Genomic DNA, 21,596 nt, shown 5'->3' on the forward strand with positions numbered 1-21,596 from the left:
ACATCTGAAAACAGAAATCCTCACTCCGTGCAGAGCTGTCTATATTTGAAGTCCTATGAGGGATGCCTTGTTGTCAAGGATAATTCCTGCTAAAACATCATGCTGTTTGGGGACCTGGGAGTCGAGAATGCCATGATACAATAGGAAACGTCATTATTCATTTAAATTAGGCCTATGCATTTTTCTCTTCAAACGCATGCAGCTGCGGAAGGGTCCCAAGGTAGAGGAAAAGGACGCCCGCGTGCAGGTTGAGGTTGACCCCTGCCTGTAATGACTTGTGAAGGTATCAAAGGTTAAATAATGTTTCCACTCATTTTACTGGCGACCAATTGATCGTATAATTTCTGTTTGGGGTAGGCTACTAACACCAACATCAGAGGCATGAACATATGGCATTCAGGAATACATGGAATATGTGTTTCTCCTAGGAACTGCTCTCCTTTGAGGCGAATAATTGTTTTTCCCCAAAGACTGACTATATCATTTTACCGTATAGGTTAGAAGAACTAGGACTACATATTTCCATCCCTTTAACACAACTAAGATGTAGCCTACATTTCAATACATGGATAAACTGATTATCAAATGAGCATTGGAAAAACAATAAGCTACTTTCGATTCGAAGTTTTTATGTCTAACATTACATTTCTACAAAATAATATAATTTGAAAACATTCTTCGATAACTAAAATAATGTAAAGTAGGCATATACATAATTATAACATTTACATTGAAAGATATACATGAACTCAACGATACAAGTTCGAGTATAGGGGAAATTTGAAAGCAAAGAAAGTCACGAAAAGTTTGCCTATTACACTATTATTCAATATAGAAACAAATGTTATAACATCTGACCAATAATACCAACAATAATGACATTATTATATTTATTATACACATTAACGTTTTTTTTGCATTTGAAAAACACATAAGTACACATTTCCCTACATCCCCATATTCCTGGTTTGTTCCTGTGTGACCTGGACAGGACGTAGCAGTCAGGAGAATTGAGTCTCTCATCGCGTGAGCTGAACCCCGGCTGGGCGTAATGACAAGTGGTCCATCAGGAAGTCGAGGACACTGAGACCCAGGACTCTTCCGTTAGGTCGACCCAGCTGTGTTTATCCTCGCAGCGTTTCGCCTTGATGTGGGGCCAGTGGTCGCCGAACCTGCGCCACTCACCGACTGTCTGTTCGCCAGGTGAGGACAGAACAGGGGTCCATGGTCATCCAACTGACGGATAATTACCGCTTCTTTCACACAACAAAGGAATCTCACAACAATATGATTATTTATGTGACCGCTGATGCGCAGTAGGCTATATCAGACAATATTTTTTTTAAATATGCGTGAGATGAGAGTTCCGACTAAATCCGAAATGACCTTCAGGGATGACAGATTGTGCGTGGCACAAGAAATGTACGATTTTACGCGAGTACATTTCGGGTCGAAATTAGCACAACTCCTAATAAATATTATCGTTGATTATGCACTCTATTGATATCCATTTCATTTACGCGTAGCCTATATTCATGCCCCACCGTAAATATGCCACTACCCAACAGAAAGTAAGCCTGCTAGAGGAACCAAACAGTAGAACAAGTGTAATTAAATACTGCATGGAAAACAGCAGCCCACCAATAATGTTCATGTTTTAGGGGTTGAGTTTATGATTTGCAGTTTTTTACAGAAAAAGATACCAAAATGTAGCAGAAACTAAAACTATTTTGAAAGAAAAGCAAATGCATACAAGTTTGTCACAGTGGTTATCACCATGATGCTTGTCTTTTTTTATGTTACATTTCTAAAATTAGGGCAATAGATGTTAATTATTTTTCTGCACATTCAGCTCAAGTAAACACGATTTCTAGTGACATGATTTCCAGTGTTGCCCCACTATCTAATATCATGAGTGGGTATGTGGAAAATAGCCTAACCCCAATCAGACAGACAAATACAACTTGATAAGAGTGAAATTCTGTGGTATTTCTGTACAGCCTAGCTATGCACACAGATTGAGGTATGAGGAGTCTCAGGATAATGAATGATAATGCAACCAGAGGCATGGTTTGACATACATCTGCATCAGGCCCATCTGTTGTGACAGGCCTATCAGAGCGGTGCTCAGTTTGTTCTACCTTTGTGTACATTTCTCCTGCCACACCCAGGTAGCTTGGCATATCTGGGGACAGATATTGAAAATAAGCCAAGGTAGATCTACTGGAATCGTTTCCCTACTGGAGTCGTTTATTTTCTCAAAGCTTTTCAGCAAGCGAAGGTACTACAGTTTATGTTCCATTTGCCATCACTGATGGACATTTTATGGTGAATATAAAACCCCATCATCACTAGAGAGAGAGCGAGATCCGTGATACATTCATATTAGTGTGCATACGAGAAATAAAAACAGCTTGGCCCACAAAGCATAGCATTTTACCTACTCTCAGGCAGAGAATGATTATTTTCTTACAATCATAGCCCTATTCATTTTCTATTTTATAAACATTCAAGATCAGTTGATCTCACGTCATCATCAACAACCAGTAATACAACCCACCATTAATCCGCCAAGGTCTATTCAGCCCTGTGCTGTAATAGCAGAGGCCTAAACTAAGCTCAAGACTCTGGACTGAGCAGAGAAAATATCCAGTCACAATGACCCGCTGACCCTTGCCCTCCAAGGCCATGATGGACACAGCTAAGTGATAAGTGAGGCCAGGTCAATAAATAAAAATATCAAATAAATACTAAATGTGTGCCACATACACAGTTTACAGCAGGTATAAAAGGTGCTAGCTCCCTCAACAATGCAGAACATGAATCAATAATAACAATGAAAAGAGTCTAGTCAAAAATAACAAGTAGAAGAAGTGATAGAAGAGGTAGTATGCATCGTAATAATGGACTGGATTTACAAATATAAAGTGGGCAGTGGAATCAATAGTATATAATAGAACAGCAGTGTGTGTACGAGTTCTGAGTGTGTGTGCTTGTGTGTGTGTGTGTGTGTGTGTGTGTGTGTGTGTATGTGTGTGTGTACAAGTAAGTTTGAGTATAAGGGTTGGATGTGTGGGTAGTCAGTGCAAATTATTTCTAAGGTATTATTGTGCGTCCGGCCGTCGGCCCTGTTGTGGGGTCCTCTCCTTTCTCCATTTATTGACTTCCTAAATAATCTATTATGAGGTGATTTACGACGGCCCCCTCCCCTCCTCCCTCCCTTAGCTTGTTGGTCGCTCCTCCATTCAGCACACATCTGCAGCAATGAAGCAGCATTTGATTTATCAGAGAATGGACGGAAGCCGCCCCATGCCACTTCTGTTGTTTGTTCAAAGTCTAGAGGAGAAGTAGGAAGCTATTAGAGATTGAAGAAGTCGCAGCAGAGGTCACAGACAAAGGTATGGAGAGACCTGTAGAGGTCACGGACAAAGGTACGGAGAGAGAAGTCAGAGCAGAGTGGAGGGAAGACAAGGACTGAGCACGCCACAGGGGAGTTAGTTTCATGTAATGAACGGGTTGCTCTTTCCTCTTACTTGGAAAAGAGGAATAGCTCGCTGCTATTATGAACGTCTGGAGCCTTTGATTTCTCTGGCCTTTTCCTGTAGTCTGACGAGCTACTCCTGTCTAGGTCATCCCAGGAGAGGGGGCTTTATGAAGCAGAGCGTCTGTGTGAACGTCTATTTGAAGTCCTAGCGGTGTCTGCAGCACGGCCATGTAACACGTGAGATCCCATGCTGCTCATTGACTCACTGGGATATTATTAGACACCATTTAAACCCGGTAAAAAAACAAGACTTCTCTGTTTTCTCTGGTCGTTTGACAACAAGTATGGCGGCTTCTCAATTACCCTGACCAAGGAGGACTAGTTTAGATTCTACAGTGCAGTGATACATAATGCTTTGTGGATGTACAGAAAAATACATATTTATTAGGTCTACCAGGAAATAAAACAGAAAAAAGCATAGCATTTACTTACATAAAAAATGTTTCTAAATATTTGAATTTGACACACCAATAATTTCCCCTATAGATAGGCAACATACTACATTTACAAAGAAGAGAAACAGATAGACATTTAAGACCAAACTGAGAATAAAAGTCTAACCTCTAACTTTAGTCCATATCCCGACAGGTCCCTATTGTTGAGGGCCACTTGTTCAGTGGCTCTACTTAACAAACAGCTTTGTTTCCTCTGTCCCAGTCCTGTGGTTAACCCTGTTTGACTGCTAGAACCACAACACTGGATTACACAGCACTTTATGTGCGATTTATACCTTCAAATTCAAGTCCGCTCAAGCAAATCTCGTACCAGATTAGTAAACACAATAAAACAGTTGGATTTGACAAAATAATGTGTTAAAATTCCTCAAGTTGAGTCTCAATGAATTGTAAGCAGAAGAACTAACCCGCCATCTTGAGTTATTTACAGCTTTTGTTTGGAAGCACAAAGACCTCATCCTGACCTGATCCATCTTGGCTATGTAGAAATAAACTATTGGAGAGGGGAAATCTCTAGAGGTGGTACTTCCAGGAAGGTAAGGCCATGATCGGAAATGTCTTCACACTCCGAGCCAGAAGATCCTGCCCAGTAATCCACACAATCCACCTGTAGTAAGTACAGTACTTTGCTGTCTCAGGGAGAGTTGGCATATGCAAAAAAACACATTTCCAATTTGCACATTGGTATTAATACATGGACAAGTGTGAAATAGGACAAATATAAGTACCCACCAAATTATTAAATTATTATTATTTCAGATACAGACTGGGGAGAGTATAAGGAGTCTTAACTGTAAAACAGTTCGCATGATTACTGAGGAGAGGACTCCCTCCATACACTCATAGAAAAAAAGGGTTCTTCGGCTGTCCCCATAAGAGAACCCTTTGAATATCCCTTTTCAGTTCCAGGTAGAACCGTTTTGGTTCCATGTAGAAACTTTTTGGGTTCCATGTAGAACCCTTTCCAAAGAGGGTTCTACATGGAACTCAAAATAACCCTTTTGGAACCCTTTTTTCTAAGCGTGTAGTATGAGACATACAGTACATAGAGTCAGTCACAGAGTTGGGGTTCCCACAGAATACACAGAGCCCAGTGGTTCACCCAATGTCTGAATCTGAGCTCTGGTTTATTATGGACCAGATGCTGATGCCTTGGTCCTTGAAGTCCTGGTGGTCTGAGAAGGGCCAGGCTGAGCACCATGTCTGGGTGGTGCTGGAGCACAGCCAGAGACCGGAGATTCATCCAGCCAAACGCCTGGACACGGAGGTCCCAGACAGCCGACGCCGCAATCTTACTGTCCCCCCGGATACACAGCTGCGAGATCCCAGGATTCACCAGGGCTACGGGTTGAACAGCAAAGGCCACAAAGAGAGCAAGCAAGGAAGAGCGGCCATAAGAATTATTCATAAACCATACACTCTCAGAGAGTCTTATTCACTAACGCACGCACACGCAGGCACACACGCACACACACACACTGGTCAACACAAGGAAAGCACAGCAATGCACACCAATGTGGGTATTACATTGTAGGCTGGCTGCTAAAGGTAATGGGTCAGGAATTTACAGTCTCTAAATAACATGAATGGTGTTTCTTTAAGAACCTCTGATGAATTACATGTGCATTGAAAGGTCTGGTCAACAGCAGAAGAGACCGAAAAATACACAGTTGTAACGGCTGCCTGCTCCAGATTACTCTCCACTCCATTCTCTGAATTCATCTCTGTAAAGGGGCAACATTGTGACACATTATAACGGATGGCACTTAGATCAATATCTATGTGCCTACTGCCTCTGACATTCCAAGAGGGGGAACGTACGTGCTCTTCCTAGTTCTTTGACTACACAGCGTAACACTGGTGTGTTTGGATGGGACGTCCACATCTGGCCCTGGAAGAAGGAATCAAACTGGACAGCGTAAAATTGACTTCATAAGCTGTGTCCTCGGAGACTAATGGCCTCGTGCAGGACGAGACGGCTAAGAATTTATCTGCGTGCTCCTGTTCCGTACGGGAAAATCAAGAGGCGTTCAGTGCAGCATGTGGAAGATATAAGCCAGGTACTCCCAGTCCTAACTCCAGTGGATAGAGTGGAATGCAATGGGGAAAGACTACAGAAGTGGAATGTCATTGATCAAAACACAACCAACGAACATGCATACAAAATATAAAAATAACCTTTGATAACTTGTAGGATTAATCCAAGTTCTCACTAGACTTTAGATCACGCTAATACTAACTAACTTAGCCTGACTAGACTTACTACTCCATGTACAAAACCAACCATCCAACAAAGTGAGGCTGGGTGAGGGGTGATAGATGGATCATGGAAGCCCATTATTACCTCAAGAATTTGGTATGCCTGAACTCCTCTCCATCTGGTTGTTATTACGGGCCTGATAATGACAGGTTAAACTGTCTATTTTTGTTTGTTTTGCTTCCCATAGTTTGTGTCAGGAAAAGGTATTTATTATATTAAGGGGTCAGTTGTAAGTAGTAGTCCCAAATGGCTGGTCCAAAAAGTAAGTAAGTGTCCATCCACTGTTAGGTTGTAATCCTAATTATTTTCCCTATACTTTCTCCAATCTGAGAAATGCTGCAGTGAAAATGGCTGTAGGGCTGTCCTCTAGCAGAACCTTTTCTAGTCTAGATGGTTCTGCCTCTCACATATACCTCCCTCATCCCTCTCTCCCTCCCTTGGTCCTACATCAGGCACTTCCTCCAGTGAGAGTAGTGATCTTCTAGCAGTGTCATTAGCCCCAGCTCCGTCAGAAATAAACTCCATTAGCTCAATCCTGGGATTCGAATAGGGCCTCCATCATTACACCCCCTACTCTCCTCCTCTCCTCTCCTCCCTATACTATAAAATTGTCATCATCATGAAAATCAATCTTTTGGCTTCATTTTTCTGTTTGAGCATTCCTTCCTGGCTTGGGTACACACACACCTGGCCTGCTGTCTAAATGCCACTGATCCCAGCAGTCAGTCACGACTAGGCTACCTCCTGCTCTGCTTTGTTCTTTTCTACACCTGTGCCGTCCCAACAGCCTTTCCTTTCCCTGGGTTAAAGGGTCTGGTCCTATAATAACTCACACGTCGAGATCCTGTTCTTGGCAATACAGACAGATGAGACAGAAATTCAAAGGAGTGTCTGCTGTGCTCCTCGGCGCAGCTCGCTCAGGAGGACCAGCTCTTGGCATGGAGCTCTGAGTTTCACGCTGATCTATTGAAACGTCCCATCATCACACCGTTCCGTGTGGGGAAGGGAGTTTTTTCTCTCAAAAGTATTTCTGACACCCCACCCAGGTCTAAATCACACTGTGGGCGTTGGTCGGTGAAGGAGATTACAGCCTGTTGTCACCTGGCAGGACTATCAGGGTGTCAGGGGCCACGTCTCAGAGACAGTAGAAGAGATGGACGTGACAAACAGACAGACAAGTAAGAGCTACAAATGTACCTGCCCCTTCAAAACCTTTAAAAAAAAACACGAACCAGAATATTTTTTGACAATGGACGGTTTGGCCATTCCTCAGATGAAATGTGAGAGAAGGGATTCAAGTCATCCGTCCATAAGTCCATCACCCCCATCCCATATTAGGCATGGGTCTGTAATGACCTGACCTATGCTCCCTGTCAGCTGATTGATGTAGGCCTCACTAGTATTCCTGGTACACAGGAGCTGACCTGGGTTCAAATACTATTTGAAATAGTATGAGTGTTTGCTTTAGCCTGCCTGGAATGCCAGGCGGACGGAATTTACACTTTTGGGAGTTTTCTATTGGTTCCAATTGTTCTTGCAAAGGACAAGCTCACTCAAGCACAGCTAAAGTATGTGAAATGACTTACACTATGCAGGTATGTGTTGGGGATGTGGTTATGAGATTGTTATGATTGAGTGATGTGGAGCTCCACCTGTGAGAGCTGTCATCATGTCTCAACCAGCATTGTCTCACAAGAGTCAGCCATAACTGAATTAGACTAGAGGCCTTCACGGGTCAAAAAGGTTGGACCCATTCCAAAATGGATCCGTGGCTTTCCCACCCGACCTGATATGCATCAATTAATTTAAAAGAAATCAGAGACCTGTTCCGAATGGACCCGAGAACATTCAGACCCATTCTGAAAAGGCCTGTGGAAAAACAGACCCAAACAGACATGTATCGGTTCGGATCTGAGAGACGAAAGAGAGAAAGAAAACTCAAACTGGGCACTGCCAGCACCATCAATGAACTAGTGATATTGGACAATTGATCCACAGTTACTTACATGTCCTTAAAAACAGCCTAGGACACTTTTTTTTTTTTAAACCACTTGTTTTGTTTCGATGTGTAGCATTAAAAAAACATCATAGCCTATTGTTTTATTGGTTTTTACTTTCCTAAAACAATAATTGTCAAGCTCACGATTCAGCTGTCAGAGATTTGAGCGTTAAATCAACCAGAGCATTGCACCAAGCCATAAGCCTAGGCATCCCCTGTATATTAATATAAAAAATATATACACTACCGTTCAAAAGTTTGAGGTCACTTAAACCAGCATGCCGACTCAGGCCAGCATGCCGGAGTCACCTCTTCACTGTTGACGTTGAGACTGGTGTTTTGCGGGTACTATTTAATGAAGCTGCCAGTTGAGGACTTGTGAAGCGTCTGTTTCTCAAACTAGACACTCTAATGTACTTGTCCTCTTGCTCAGTTGTGCACCGGGGCCTCCCACTCTTCTTTCTATTCTGGTTAGAGCCAGTTTGCGCTGTTCTGTGAAGGGAGTAGTACACAGCATTGTACGAGTTGTACGAGTTTCTTGACAATTTATCGAATGGAATAGCCTTCATTTCTCAGAACAAGAATAGACTGACGAGTTTCAGAAGAAAGTTCTTTGTTTCTGGCCATTTTGAGCCTGTAATTGAACCCACAAATGCTGATGCTCCAGATACTCAACTAGTCTAAAGAAGGCCAGTTTTATAGCTTCTTTACAACAGTTTTCAGCTGTGCTAACATAATTGCAAAAGGGTTTTCTAATGATCAATTAGCCTTTTAAATTGATAAACTTGGATTAGCCAACACAACGTGCCATTGGAACACAGGAGTGATGGTTGCTGATAATGGGCCTCTGTAAGCCTATGTAGATATTCCATTTAAAAAATCTGCCGTTTCCAGCTACAATAGTCATTTACAACATTAACAATGTCGACACTGTATTTCTGATAAATTTGATGTCATTTTAATGGACAAAAAATGTGCTTTTCTTTCAAAAACAAGGACATTTCTATGTGACCCCAAACTTTTGAAAGGTAGTGTATATAAAGGAAGAGAAGCTTAGGCCTACCCCTAGAGAGGCCGAGAGAAATATAGAGATATGCCGGCGCCATGTTCCTGACACTAACATGCATTCTTTATCCTTTTCAGATAGGCTATTATACAGATAGGCGTACAGAAGGAGGCTAATTCATAATTTTGTTATCAGAATACCTTTTATAAAGATAAGCATTATATTGTTAGATTAAAGGAGTAACTCTAGTAGGCCTGAAACATTCTTCCTCACCTCAACTGTCGGACAGAGTTGGAGTGCCGGTGCGTTCTGTCTTAATAGGCCTGCATAGCTAAGCCATATCACACAAAACCCTCACAAAAGTTTCTTAACTTTAGTAGGGTAATAGCAAAAGTATGTGAAGTCATTGTTTATAGGGAAAATATGAACAGGTTAAAATATTGCGCCATTAAATTACATTTTAAATTGTTCTTTCCTTTGAATGTTTTTTTAATTTACTTTTTAAATGTAACCTTTATTTAACTAGGCATGTCAGTTAAGAACAAATTCTTATTTACAATGATAGCCTACCATGGAACAGTGGGTTAACTGCCTTGTTCAGGGGCAGAACGACAGATTTTTATCTTGTCAGCTCGGGGATTCAATCCAGCAACCTTTCGGTTACTGGCTCAACGCTCTAACCACTAGGCTACCTGCCGCCCCAGTGTGAGTAGCCATATAAGCCTACCAGTAATTCTATTATATAGCGGGAAACACAACATTACAGTTGGAACTTCATTTGGCCAAAGAAAATGGCTCACCAGAATGAAACAAACCACTTGTTGCATATTTAAACCTTCACAAAATGTTAGAAGTTTTGAACAGGCTAGGCCTATAGTTCAGCAACTTCCAACAAAGGCGAATTCCTACCGTAAGCCTACCCAAAAAATGACAGCAATAGGCTAATGATATTTATTTTACACCAGGCCTAGTTTTAACCTATCTTGAACTAAATACGGAACACAAAATTCAAAACTTAGTTTAGCCAATATTTAAAGAACTGGTTTAGATTGAAATACAATTTTCATTTGTCACATGCACCGAATACAACGGGTGTAGACTTTGCCGTGAATTAGTAACGCAAGGAAAAAAATTAAATACACAAGAATGGAGCAAAAGGAACACCTACGTGAGAATGCTATTCATTGACTACAGCTCAGAGTTCAACACCATAATGCCCACAAAGCTCATCACTAAGCTAAGGGCCCTGGGACTAAACATCTCCCTCTGCAACTGGATCCTGGACTTCCTGACAAGCCGCCCCCAGGTGGTAAGGGTAGGCTGATCCTCAACACAGGGGCACCTCAGGGGTGCATGCTCAGTCCCCTCCTGTACTCCCTGTTCACCCAAGACTAAATGGCCAAGCACGATTCCAATACCATCATTAAGTTTGCCGACGACACAACAGTGGTAGGCCTGATCACCGACAACGATGAGACAGCCTATAGGGAGGAAGTCAGAGACCTGGCAGTGTGGTGCCAAGATAACAACCTCTCCCTCAACGTGATCAAGACAAAGGAGATGATTGTGGACTACAGAAAAAGGAGGACCGAGCACGCCCCCATTCTCATCCAAGGGGCTGTAGTGGAGCAGGTTGAGAGCTTCAAGTTCCTTGGTGTCCACATCACCATCAAACTATCATGGTCCAAACACACCAAGACAATAGTGAAGAGGGCATGACAATGCTTCTTTCCCCTCAGGAGACTGAAAAGATTTCGCATGGGTCCACAGATCCTCAAAAAGTTCCACAGCTGCACCATCGAGAGCCTCCTGACAGGTTGCGCATGTATTCGGCGCATGTGACAGATACAATTTGATTTGATTTGATATACAGTCAGTACCAGTACCAGATCAATGTGCAGAGGTATAAGGTATTTGAGGTATATATGTACATGAAGGCAGGGTAAAGTCACTAGGCATCAGGATAGATAATAATAAGGTATTTGAGGTAGATATGTACATGAAGGCAGGGTAAAGTGACTAGGCATCAGGATAGATAATAATAAGGTATTTGAGGTATATATGTACATGAAGGCAGGGTAAAGTCACTAGGCATCAGGATAGATAATAATAAGGTATTTGAGGTATATATGTACATGAAGGCAGGGTAAAGTGACTAGGCATCAGGATAGATAATAATAAGGTATTTGAGGTATATATGTACATGAAGGCAGGGTAAAGTCACTAGGCATCAGGATAGATAATAATAAGGTATTTGAGGTATATATGTACATGAAGGCAGGGTAAAGTCACTAGGCATCAGGATAGATAATAATAAGGTATTTGAGGTAGATATGTACATGAAGGCAGGGTAAAGTGACTAGGCATCAGGATAGATAATAATAAGGTATTTGAGGTAGATATGTACATGAAGGCAGGGTAAAGTGACTAGACATCAGGATAGATAATAATAAGGTATTTGAGGTATATATGTACATGAAGGCAGGGTAAAGTCACTAGGCATCAGGATAGATAATAATAAGGTATTTGAGGTATATATGTACATGAAGGCAGGGTAAAGTCACTAGGCATCAGGATAGATAATAATAAGGTATTTGAGGTAGATATGTACATGAAGGCAGGGTAAAGTGACTAGGCATCAGGATAGATAATAATAAGAGTAAAATAAAGAACAGAGTAGCAGCAGAAAATTATGAGTGTAAAAGTGTGTGAGTGTGTGTAATGTGTATGTGTGTTTCTGTTGTGTCTGTCTCTCCATCTGTCTATCTATATCTGACTGGAGGAACCCGTCTCTCCGTGTCTGTCAGTAGTGAGCCACAACCTTTGGCTCACTACAAAATCCATATCTATGACACTCGTTCAAAACACACACGTACCAATATCCTCACAAATATGTAACTTACAAAAAAGTTCAAAGAATGTTCATTCCTAAGTCATAGATATGAAGGTTACCAAAGCTCAGCTCAGCCGAAGATAATGGCCCTCTAGAAGCCATGTGTAATAAATTAAGTTCTGTCCTTATCTGAGGTTGATAAGCTCATTTCACAGCCCTTCACTTCTACTGAGGAGCAGAGCAGAGCAGAACTACCATCAGGACAGCACCCCACTGTGTTCTGTCAAACTCAGTTTCCCCTCCACCTCAGAGTCAACTCCTTCCCTCCCCCAGCTCTGCCTGTTCCACTGCCATGGGTGGTGTGGGGGTGATTCCACTGCCCTGTTTGTGTGGGGGTGATTCCACTGCACTGGGTGGTGTCGGGGTGATTCCACTGTTCTCAGTGGTGTCGGGGTGATTCCACTGCTCTGGGTGGTGTCGGGGTGATTCCACTGCACTACGTGGTGTGGGGATGATTCCACTGCACTGGGTTGTGTGGGGGTGATTCCACTGCACAGGCTGGTGTATGGGTGATTCCACTGCGCTGGGTGGTGTGGAGGTGATTCAACTGCATTGATTCCACTGCATTAAGTGGTGTGGAGGTGATTCCACTGCGCTGGGTGGTGTTAGGGGGTGGGGGGATCACTGCACTGGCTGGTTTGAGGGTGATTCCACTCCTCTGGGTGGTGTGGAGTGATTCCACTGCAATGGGTGGTGTGGGGGGGATTCCATCGCACTGGGTGGTTTGGGGTGATTTGTGGACTGGGGTCCTATGGCACTTACAGCTCCTCAGCCTTTATTGTAGCCTCCCACTGTGAACACCTGTTGCTTTATTGTAGCCTCCCACTGTGAACGACTGCTCCTTTATTATAGCCTCCCACTGTGAACGACTGTTCCTTTATTATAGCCTCCCACTGTGAACGACTGTTTCTTTATTGTAGCCTCCCACTGTGAACGACTGTTCCTTTATTGTAGCCTCCCACTGTGAACGACTGTTCCTTTATTGTAGCCTCCCACTGTGAACGACTGTTCCTTTATTGTAGCCTCCCACTGTGAACGACTGTTCCTTTATTGTAGCCTCCCACTGTGAACGACTGTTCCTTTATTGCATGTGTTTTCTGTTTGGTTAACGACCTCCAAGTTTTTATATTTTTATTACCTCTCGCGGGTCGTTCATCAGGCAAGACAGAGCCCCAAGCAGAGCAGTCACCCGGAAGGCAGATACCCCAGCCCTTGGCCTTGCTATACTGCCGTCCACACAAAAATACTTTTGTGGGAAGAAGTGGAGATGGCTGTCTGGGAGTCACACTGCACTGCACTTCAGGATCATTTAAAAACCCTGGTTGGATCTCCCCCAGCTCGCTTTTTAAAATATTCTCCAGAATGACATATTAAATCAATATTTTGCACTTCTACAAAATAAACCGAATAACCAGAGCTCATATTTTCAGTATATTGAATCAAACCCTTTCTAGTGTTATTGTAGACGCGTTTGCAGCAAAAAAAACAGAGTGTTTGCAAATATTTCTAATTCAAGCGTTCATTTGTAAAAAGGCCTGGAAAGAATAACACCCCTCCACAGTACAGGAGTGTAGTATATCACGTCTCAGGTTCCCCTCTACACTGATTCATGGAGTAGACGTCAAATATTGGGCCGTTTCTTTCGCTCATGAAATCAACAGAAAACATAGCGTCAAATGAGGTGTTGCGGCTCAGATGCGCTCGGTTGTTACGTAAGATAATATATGGCAGAAGAGTGATGAGATGTTCTTTTTTTCAGCATCACTAAAGCAGCTAGACTACAGCATTAGGACGGTTCTGGTCTGAGGACTGAGGACACGTGTGTCTGTGTGTGTGAGAAAGAGTGTATGAGAGAGTATGTATGTATGTGAGAAAGAATGTATGAGAGAGTATGTATGTATGTGAGAAAGAGTGTATGAGAGAGTATGTATGTATGTGAGAAAGAGTGTATGAGAGAGTATGTATGTATGTGAGAAAGAGTGTATGAGAGAGTATGTATGTATGTGAGAAAGAGTGTATGAGAGAGTATGTATGTATGTGAGAAAGGTACGTATGAGAGAGTATGTATGTATGTGAGAAAGAGTGTATGAGAGAGTATGTATGTATGTGAGAAAGAGTGTATGAGACAGTATGTATGTATGTGAGAAAGAGTGTATGTGAGAAAGGTACGTATGAGACAGTATGTATGTATGTGAGAAAGAGTGTGAGAGAGTATGTATGTATGTGAGAAAGGTACGTATGAGAGAGTATGTATGTATGTGAGAAAGAGTGTATGAGAGAGTATGTATGTATGTGAGAAAGAGTGTATGAGAGAGTATGTATGTATGTGAGAAAGAGTGTATGAGAGAGTATGTATGTATGTGAGAAAGAGTGTATGAGAGAGTATGTATGTGAGAAAGAGTGTATGAGAGAGTATGTATGTATGTGAGAAAGGTACGTATGAGAGAGTATGTATGTATGTGAGAAAGAGTGTATGAGAGAGTATGTATGTATGTGAGAAAGAGTGTATGAGAGAGTATGTATGTATGTGAGAAAGGTACGTATGAGAGAGTATGTATGTATGTGAGACAGGTACTGTACGTATGCGTGGTTGTATGTGCGTGGCAGTGACAGCCCAGCACAGGGACCTGCAATGCTGATTTATGATGGATAGTATGTTTTCCCACTGAGAGAAGAGAGCCAGGGAGAGCCTGGAGAGAGCAGACCTACCTGGGTTCAAATACTATTTAAACAAATTTTAAATACTGTATATGTGATTGATTGAGCTTACCTGCTGCGATGGAACCAACAGAAAAGTCTCAAAAGTGCATACCCCGCCCACCTGGAACACCAGGCAGGGTAGAGCAAACGCTCAAAGTCTTTGAAAGGTCCTCCTTTTTCTGTAGGCCCTCCTCTGAGGAGCCAGAGACAGCACTCTGCCTGGCGGGGTCAAAGTCCAGACACATGACGGGCTCATGGTGGACAGCTGCATGGCTCAGCACGGACCTTTGTGATACGTCCCACAGCGCCAGGTAGCGAGGGGGGGGGGGGGGGGGGTTGAGGAGAAAGGCAAGAGAGAGACAGGAAGGGAGAGAGAGAGGGAGAGAAAGGGAGAGAGAGAGAAGGAGCAATGGACAAATCGCATATGAGAAAGAGTGAGAGGGGAAGGAGGGGGGAGAAAAAGGGAATATGAAGAGAGAGGGAGAGATAAGTTACTACAGAAGCCACAGGGCTGTGCAGAAGGAGCAGGGGTTATCTGTATGAGAGCACACTGACACTGTGGGACCATTACTCTCTCACTGGCCTGGCAGACAGACTATTACAGTGCTCGTCACTTTACTCCTCATCTGTATCCCTCCCTGTAGGATCAGACCTGCTGCTGCTGCATATAGACTCTCACCAGGGTCTTGACCTGACTGCAGTTCGGTGTCTTAACTGACTTCAGTGGGCAAATGCTCACCTTCGATGGCCACTGGCACGCTGGAGAAGTGCGCTCTTCACTGATGAATCCTGGTTACAACTGTACCGGGCAAATGACAGACAGCGTGATGGCGTCGTATGGGCGAGCGGTTTGCTGATGTCAATGTTGTGAACAGAGTGCCCCATGGGGGCGAGATCCTGAGGCCCATTGTCGTGCCATTAATCCGCCACCATCACCCATGTCGCAAGGATCTGTACACAATTCCTGGATGTTGAAAATGTCCCAGATCATGGCCTGCATACTCACCAGACATGTCACCCATTGAGCATGTTTGGGATGCTCTGAATCGACGTGTACGCCGGCATGTTGTAGTTCCCGCCAATATCCAGCAACTTCGCACAGCCATTGAAGAGGAGTAGGACAACATTCCACAGGCCACAATCAACAGCCTGATCAACTCTATGCGAAGGAGATGTGTCGTTCTGCATGAGGCAAATGGTGGTCACACCAGATACTGACTGGTTTTCGGATCCACGCCCCTACTATTTTTTAAGGTATCTTTCAATTGACTGATTTCCTAATATAAACCATAACTCAGAAAAGTCTCTTTTTTTCAGTGTATAATTTTTTTCATAAAAATGAATTAAAAATGAAAAGCTGAAATGTCTTGAGTCAATAAGTATTCAACCCCTTTGTTATGGCAAGCCTAAATAAGTTCAGGAGTAAAAAAATCGAATGACTACCTCATCTTTGTACCCCACATATACAATTATTTATCTGTACGGTGCCTCAGACGAGCAGTGAATTTCAAAAAGAGATTAAACAACAAAGACCAGAGAGGTTTTCCAATGCCCCTCAAAGAAAAAGCAGACATTGAATTTCCATTTGAGCATGGTGAAGTTAATTAATTACACCCAGTCACTACAAAGATACAGGCATCCTCCCTAACTTCTTCCTAAGTTGCCGGAGAGGAAGGAAACCGCTCAGGGATTTCACCATGAGGCCAATGGTGACTTTAAAACAGTTTAACGGCTGTGATACGAGAAATCTGTTAATGACTGTGATAGGAGAAAACTGTTAATGACTGTGATAGGAGAAAACTGAGGATGGATCAACAACATTGTAGTTACTCCACAATACTAACCTTAATGACAGAGTGAAAAGAAGGAAGCCTGTACAGAATAAAAAATATTCCAAAACATGCATCCTGTTTGCAACAAGGCACTAAAGTAAAACAGCAAACAATGTGTCAAAGAAATTAACTTTATGTCCTGAATACAAAGCATTATGTTTGGGGCAAATCCAACACATCACTGAGTACCACACTTAATATTTTCAAGCATCTTGGTGTCTGTATCATGCTACGGTTATGCTTGTCATCTGAAATTGTTTTAGGATAAAAAGAAACGGAATAAAGCACAGTCACAATCCTAGAGGAAAACCTGGTTCTGTATGCATTCCAACAGACACTGGGAGACAAATTCACCTTTCAGCAGGACAATAATCTAAAACACAAGGCCAAATATACACTGGAGTTGCTTACCAAGACCAACACTTTGTCATTATGGGGTATTGTGTGTAGATAGGTGAGATTTATTTATTTAATCGATTTGAATTCAGGCTGTAACACAACATGTGGAATAAGTCAAGGGGTATGAATACTTTATGAAGAGAAATTACATATCTACCTCAATTACCTCGTACCCCTGCACATCGACTTGGTACTGGTACCTCGTGTTTATAGCCAAGTTATCGTTACTAATTGTGTATTTATTTCTCATGTTATTATGTTTCTATTATTTCATATTCTTTCTCTCTGCATTGTTGGGAAAGGCCAGTAAGTAAGCATTTCACTGTTAGTCTACACCTGTTGTTTACGAAGCATGTGACAAATAACATTTTATTTGATTTCACAGACATTCTCTATACACTGAGTGTACAAAACATTAGGAACACCTTCCTAATATTGAGTTGCAGCCCCCTTTGCCCTCAGAACACCCTCAATTCGTCTGGGCATGGACTCTACAAGGTGTTGAAAGCGTTCCACAGGGATGCTGGCCCATGTTGACTCTAATGCTTCCCACAGTTGTTTCAAGTTGGCTGGATGTCCTTTGGGTGCTGGACCATTCTTGATACACACGGGAAACTGTTGAGCGTGAAAAACCCAGCAGCGTTGCAGTTCTTGACACACTCAAACCGGGGTGCCTGGCACTTACTACCCCGTTCAAAGGCACTTAAATCTTTTGTCTTGCCCATTCACTCTCTGAATGGCACACATACACAATCCATGTCTCAATTGTCTCATCTACACTGATTGAAGTGGATTTATCAAGTGACATCAACAAGGGATCATAGCTTTCACCTGGTCAATCTGTCAAGTTCCTAATGTTTTGTATAGTCAGTATATATACTACAGTATACTAGTGCACACCCAGATAAGAGTCTACCCCCATGATCCTTTTACTATGCCTTTACTGTCTGCCTGAGAAGGATCCCCGGTATTACCTGAGACAGGGAAGAGGAGAGGTGTTATATGGAGGAATATGGTGTGCTCCTAAATCAGTTGAGTGGATGAAAACATAAAGGTGAGCTGATAAAAACAGAGGGCTCCATATATCACCTCACCGCTGGGGGGGTGAGGGGGAGGAGGAGAGCTTCTCTCCCCTGCTCTCCTTCTATCCTCCCCTCTTCTCCCTTTCCCTCTCCAACCCTTCCCACAGGCCCACCATTCATCTTTCTCGGCAAGTAAAGGCACAGCTCCCTCAGTCTGCAAGCTCTGCCCCTTTATGCACCTCCACCTGATGTATGCAAATCAGGGATACAACAACCTATCATTATGTCTTCAGGGTAGTCAAGTGGAAAGAAAAATAGAATGCTGGCAGGTATCGCAACCCAAAAAGTTTAGAGGGGGGGTATCTCCATAACCATAACAAAATATTCAAATAGCATCTATGCTGCTTCTTGTATTGTTTTTACTCTTCTTTGAACCCATTAGAGGCAGAGCATACCATCAGGCCCCTAGCGATAGTGTGCCCTGCATAGAGGCATGGCTGAAGGAGACACTTTTTCATATGTGTAAGGGGCCAAGAGAGCCGAAATACACTTTTTCCCTCCTCCCCAAGTCCTCTTCTCACTTAACGGTATATTTCTCTTTTCAAGCCTTAAACAAATTATAGACAGATCCATGTATTCCTTATAAACACATCACTAATGAACGATATTATGAGATTTATGAAAACAAATAAAAACAAGTGAAAATCAGCGTTTTTCCTGCCTGCTGGCTGGGCTATGTTGATTGTTAAGCATTACCTCCTGCTGCCCCTCAGCCCTTGCACTTCACGTTAAGTGTAGGAGCTCCTTGATTGATGATGTCACAGGGCGAAGGTCGGGGAACCCTGGGTAGACACCTAATTCATTATATCCTCTGTTTCCCCTCTAAAAGAGGGCTCTCTGCTGAAGTAGGACTGATGCTTGAAGAAAAGATTAATCAATATAAAGCACAGCTGGCAAGATAGATGAACACTGAACGGTGTACCCAGAGAGAGTGAGAAGAAAAGTGGGACTGTTATTCCCCATTCAACCCCATCTCCTAGGCTGTGTCCCAAATGGCACCCTATACCCTATATAGTGCTATAGTGCACTACTTTTGACCAGGTCAGTGCATTTATACATTGGGTGCAATTTGTGACGCGGCCATTGTTACCTCTTAGTCTTCTGTACAGACCTAGCCTGGCCTCTTTCAGCACTCTTAAGCTTTGCCTCACTGAGTAGAGGGTCAGACTTGACCAGAAGAAGAGGTCTTGGGATTTTGAATGTGTTCTTCTAATAACCAATGCAGGTCACACATGCTCTACCGATCTACTGTATGGCATGTGTATAAGCACACCATACGCAACATGCTAATCAACAATCAGTCCCAGGACTCACATGGCCCATACTACAGTATGTCCCAACCCAGTGGTGGGAGGGAGGGGGGGAGAGAGCGAGAGAGCGAGAGAGCGAGAGAGACCATAATAGAGACACACAATTCCCTCAGACTACAGACACACAAAGAATTTGAAAAGGAATTCAATTTTGATAAACTTCCATATCTATTGGGTGAAATACCACAGTGTGCCATCACAGCAGCAAGATTTCTGACCTGTTGCCACAAGAAAAGGGCAACTAGTAAAGAACAAACACCATTGTGAAAACAACTCATATTTATTTGTATTTATTTTCCCTTTTGTACTTTACCTATTTCTACATCATTACAACATTATCTACATTACAACATCTACATTATTACTGTATATAGCCATAATATGACATTTGAAATGTCTTTATTCCTTTGCAACTTTTGTGAGTGTAATGTTAACATTTTTTTTCTGATTGTTTATTTCACTTTTGTTTATTATCTGTTTCACTTGCTCTGGCAATGTAAACATATGTTTCCCATGCCAATAAAGCCCTTTGAATTAAATTGAATTGAATTGAGAGAGAGAGCGGGAGAGAGCAAGAAAGAGAGAAGGAGAGGGAGAAGGAGAGAGAGGGAGAAGGAGAGAGAGGGAGAAGGAGAGAGAGGGAGAAGGAGAGAGAGAGGGAGAAGGAGAGAGAGAGGGAGAGGCACAGTGAAGTGACTGATCAGGGAAAAGGAAAGGTGGGCTCCACACCGCATCAACACATACGGAACCAATCCCATCCCGATTCCCGTCTATCCATCCAGTCCCTCTGCACAGCGTCATGACATCATGGCTCTGGGGCGATGAGCTGAGAGTGATGGATATCTGTATAGGAACATTTCCTCCTGGCCCGCAGCCTCTGTTCATGTTAAAAGCCTTGCACATCATACATCACCGTCTACCGGCATCCCTCCCCGAGCCCACATCTCACATCTCCCCTCCTCTCTGCTCCGGAATACATATGGAGACACTTTCTCCTTCTGCTTCTCTACCACTTGACAGCCTCATAGCAAATCAGATTGCAGATTGAGCTTGTTTACCTTCCAGACCTTGTTCTGCATGCTTACTTTAGACAAAGGCTGGGGAGGGGAGAGGGGGAAGAAACGCAGACCGAAAACCTAAAATAGGGGAGGCCTAAACCAAAAGAAAGTGCTACTTAATATGGCATTTAACCTTTTCCAAACTTCCAGCGGTGAGCGTTTAAAGGCTGGCAATAAATCTGTTCTCAGCTCTCAGTCAGTATGATGGAGGATCCCTGCTCTCACTCTCAGTTACAAGATATAGGGAGGAGAGGAGAGAGGAGATGGAGAGAGAGGGAGGGAGAGAGAGAAAGTGGGAGAGAGAGAGGGAGAGAAACAGAGAGAGGGAAAACTCAGTGTCTCCCCCCCCCCCCCGTGTGTGTGAAAGGTTGAGGAAACAGCGGGCTGCACCAGCAAGGATCATGTGTATAACGAGGCGACAGTCTTGAGATTGATTGACAGAATGTGTGAAGTGGCTGAGCCTACTGTAGTCCACAACACTTGGTTAATACATTATCCCCTCCACCCATGAAGACAAACACACATACAGTTCCTCTCGCATGCACACAAACTAACACAGACCTACATTGTTTAAAACCCACCTCTGCATCCCCCTTTGGTGAGTAAGCTTTTACGTCTATCTCCACTATCTACATTTAACATTTAAGTCATTTAGCAGACGCTCTTATCCAGAGCGACTTACAAATTGGAAAGTTCATACATATTCATCCTGGTCCCCCCGTGGGGAATGAACCCACAACCCTGGCGTTGCAAGCGCCATGCTCTACCAACTGAGCCACACGGGACCACATTGCAGCAAGTTGGTCCCATCTACACATTGCAGCAAGTTTCCGACTAGCTCTGTGACAGTTCCAAGACGATTCCTTGCCTGGTGATGAGATGATCAGACTGGAATGATGTAATATCACCTGGGTCTTGTGCTTGTCAGAATTAATAGTGTCAGAATGAATAGTTCTGTTTTCTGGCAGTCAACCCTGAAACTGGATTGGCTTCCAACATAAGATGAAAGGATAGAGTAAAAGGACCCAACTCTACGAAACCAAAGAAAACAAACAGTA

Source organism: Salvelinus alpinus, chromosome 19 (genome assembly GCF_045679555.1).
Source record: "Salvelinus alpinus chromosome 19, SLU_Salpinus.1, whole genome shotgun sequence".
NCBI classification, from domain to species: domain Eukaryota; kingdom Metazoa; phylum Chordata; class Actinopteri; order Salmoniformes; family Salmonidae; genus Salvelinus; species Salvelinus alpinus.